Here is a 4,321-nt window from a genome sequence, read left to right on the forward strand (position 1 = left end):
AAAAACTCTGGTGGCAGATGGCAATGCTGCCTGTACAGACGTTCCAGCTCCTGGGACCGGTCAGGACTGTTCTTGTAACACTGGGTATGAGGGAGATGGATACACCTGTACAGGTAATATCATGTGTGACTGCGCGCAGATGTGTGAGTGTCTGTGTGTGTGTGTGTGTGTTTGTGTGTGTGTTTGTGTGTGTGTGTGTGTTGGGGTGCGTGAAGAGAGATTAATAAGGTAAGCTATTGACAGATTATTATGATGTTTCGTATGTACATTTGGCAATATATATACGGAGTATCGATTAGAGTGTGACCTCAATGTTTTATAGATTAGAATAGCACTGGTCACTGGACCGTTGTTAGGCGTTTATCAATAAAAAGACCATAATGTTAGTATTTTTAGTGAATATTGGACCTTTACTTCTGCAGATATCGATGGATGTGCTGGCGACCCGTGCGATGCCAATGCTGCCTGTGCAGACGTTCCAGCTCCTGGGACCGGTCAGGACTGTACGTGTAACACTGGGTATGAGGGAGATGGATACACATGTACAGGTAACATATAATATTCTTGAATGTAATTGTTTGTGTGAACAGAAATGGATTATAGCACGGTCATTGACTGATCATTATCAATGGATTTAAGTGTGTTAGTAACTATTTGTTATATGAAGAATCTAAATGATTGTGGCCTCATTGTTTCATAGACTTCAATGATAAAGTGCTGGTGACTGGACAATGTTCAATGATGTGTGTTGATCAATAAAACGCCCCCGTTTTAATGAGTGTGAACTAGTTATAGGTTCAGACTAAAAATAGCCCATGCGTGCGGCATTCTTCTATGAATGTTGGAGTTCATGTATATTTTCTACTTTGTGTCACAACATATTTCACAGTCCCCACATTTAATTTTTTTCACAGATATCGATGGATGTGCTGGCGACCCGTGCGATGCCAATGCTGCCTGTACAGACGTTCCAGCTCCTGGGACCGGTCAGGACTGTTCATGTAATGCTGGGTATGAGGGAGATGGATACACATGTACAGGTAAAAAATTCAGCCATTACACAAGTATGGTAAAATAAACAGCCAAACCTGTATTAGCGGCCAACCCTGCAAAGCGACTAACTGTCCATTTTGGTCACTTTTTGTCGGTCCCTTGGATTTTTCCCATTGACATTAGCATCAAGAAGTAGTCTATAGCGGCCTCTTTTCCAACACGTCTACACGATTTCTGGTCCCTTAGATACAGAATCAATGCCAATTTTAACCATACGACGGCCGTTTGTCACCTTGCGCCTAGTTTAAAATCATATTTTGCGAGGATTAGGAGTTCCCGACAGTCATTTTGGTGGTAGGGGAAGGAACGCGTAACTTGAACGTTGGAGCGCAATCCCTTTTCGGCAAATATAGACAAAATTGCGCATGGCAATATCAATCGTTTTCGTTAGATTTGACTTTGGCAGGGTCAGTTGAATTGAGACAATCTAAACAATGTTACTTGGTGAGAAAGATTAGAGGGTCCTGAAATAATTGCTCGTGCTCAATTGATAAGCATTTTGTCAATAATGGCCACCTGTCTATAGTGACCACATTTCTGCGGTGCATTCAGTGGCCACAATATATAGACATGTTTAACTGTATGACGAAACCATTAGATTTTGGTATTTAAGTTCCAGAAATTTATTTAGCAGGGGTAACTGGATAAATCTAGTTTCGTGTTCTTGGTAGTAAAATAGACACAATTTGTGTATTTTCTAGGCATGTTTAACATATATGATTCTTTACGATGCTTAATTGTGTGTAGTTAATTGCGTGTGTTTGCGTGCACAGGAATTGATTACAGAAGTCATTGACTGATCATTATCACATTATTTTAGTGTGTTGGTAACTTTTTATATGACAAAACTATTAGATTGTGATCTCATTTTTTCATAGTCTTCAGGGATAAAGTGTTGGTAACTAGACAATTTATGAGTGAAGGGTTTTTGTCAATAAAACGCACGTTTTAATGAATGTTAAAACAGTTATAGGTTCTGACGAAGAATTATAGCCCATGCGTGCGTTATTCTATTATGAATGTAGGAGTACATGACAGTTTTCTATATTGTGTAACGATATATTTCACATTACCCACACATGTTAGTATTTTTAGTGAATATTGGACCTTTACTTCCACAGATATCGATGGATGTGCTGGAGACCCGTGCGATGCCAATGCTGCCTGTACAGACGTCCCAGCTCCCGGGACCGGTCAGGACTGTTCATGTAATGCTGGGTATGAGGGAGATGGATACACATGTACAGGTAATTATATTTCCGCAATACCACAAGCATGGTAAAATATACAAACTTGTATCAGCGGTCACCTTTGTATAGCGACCAACTGTCCATTGTGGTCACATTTTGTTGGTCCCTTGGATATTTCCCAAATGGCCTAATCACCAAGAAGTAGTCTATACCGGTCACCTGTGCAACGCGGTCACGGCCACACGATTTCCGGTCCCTTACTCTTACTGTTGGTACCGAATCACTGCCTATTTTGACCATAAGGCGGACGTTTGTCACATTACGCCGATTTCAAAATCGTATTTTGCGAGCATTTGTAGTCATTTTGGTAGTAGGGGAAGGTGAGCGTGCCTTGAACGTTGGATCGCAAGTCTTCGTTGGCAAATATATACAACATTGCGCATGGCAATATCAATCGTTTTTGATAGATTTGACTTTGGCAGGATCAGTTGAATTGAGACGATCTAGACAATGTTACTTGGTTACAAAGATTAGTGGATCCTGAAATAATGCGTAACTTATTGCTCCTGGTCAATTTATCAGCATTTTGTCTATAATGGCCACCTGGTGACCTGTCTATAGTGACCACATTTCTCCAGTGCATTCAGTGGCCGCAATAGACAGGTTTAACTGTATGAAGAAACCTTTAGATTTTGTTCTTTAAGTTGTAGAGATTTATTTAGCAGGGGTAACTGGACAACTTTTAGATTGTGACCTAATTGTCCATAGACTTACGTAATAAAGTGCTAGTAACTGGACAAATCTAGCGATGGGTTTTGATCAAAAACGCCAGTACTAATGAATGCTGAAATAGTTATAGGTTCAGACTAAAAAAAAGCTTATGCGTGCGGAATTCTTCGATGAATGTTGGCGTACATGTGTATTTTTTACTTTGTGTAACAACATATTTCATGGTCCCCACATTACATTTTTCCACAGATATCGATGGATGTGCTGGTGACCCGTGCGATGCCAATGCTGCTTGTACGGACGTTCCAGCTCCTGGGACCGGTCAGGACTGTTCTTGTAACGCTGGGTATGAAGGAGATGGGTACACTTGTACAGGTAATAAGATTCTCTATTACAAGTGACTTTTGTGATTGCGTATATGTGAGTGTGTGCGCTTGCGTGTTTTTATGTATGTTTTAGAAATAAATCTGTGAACAGAAATTCATTTGGACGGGTTCTTATACTGTTTATGATGTACGTTAAACTTTGTAACTGTTGGCAATATGAAGGAACAATATAGGATAAAGCTATACGTTCTGATTAATAAAACGCCCATCCTTGCAATATATTTGTGAATGTTTATCCTAGTTGATGTAGCGACACATTTCCATTGTGCCTACATTTATGCAGATATTGATGGATGTGCTGGCGACCCGTGCGATGCCAATGCTGCCTGTGCAGATGTTCCAGCTCCTGGGACCGGTCAGGACTGTACGTGTAACACTGGGTATGAGGGAGATGGATACACTTGTACAGGTATTTATCATTTGTGATTGTGCGTTAATGTGAGTGTGTGTGTGTATTGGGGGGGGGGGGCAGAACAGAGAAATTAACCATTTTTCTTATGAGTTGTCATCAATAAATGGTCTATATGCTTGCGCTATTTTTGATGAATGTTAGAGGTATTTTCTAGTGTATCGAGCTTCCATACGGTACCAACGTCTTTTTACTGCAGATATCGATGGATGTGCTGGCGACCCGTGCGATGCCAATGCTGCCTGTTCAGACGTTCCAGCTCCTGGGACCGGTCAGGACTGTTCGTGTAACGATGGGTATGAGGGAGATGGATACACTTGTACAGGTGATAGCATTCTTTATTAAGTGTGATTATCCGTGTTTTTATGCGTGTGTTTGTGTTTGTGCTTTGTGTATTTGTATGTGAGCTTATGAATAGGGCTTAGACAGGAATTTGTTGACGGATTTGATAGATGCGGGTTTAAAGGAGATGGATACACATGTATCAATTGGTAAAATAATCAAATTCGCTTGAAAGCTAAATTATTCGTAGCGTGTGTGTGTGTGGTGTGTGT

Source organism: Branchiostoma floridae, chromosome 1 (genome assembly GCF_000003815.2).
Source record: "Branchiostoma floridae strain S238N-H82 chromosome 1, Bfl_VNyyK, whole genome shotgun sequence".
Taxonomy (NCBI): Eukaryota; Metazoa; Chordata; class Leptocardii; order Amphioxiformes; family Branchiostomatidae; genus Branchiostoma; species Branchiostoma floridae.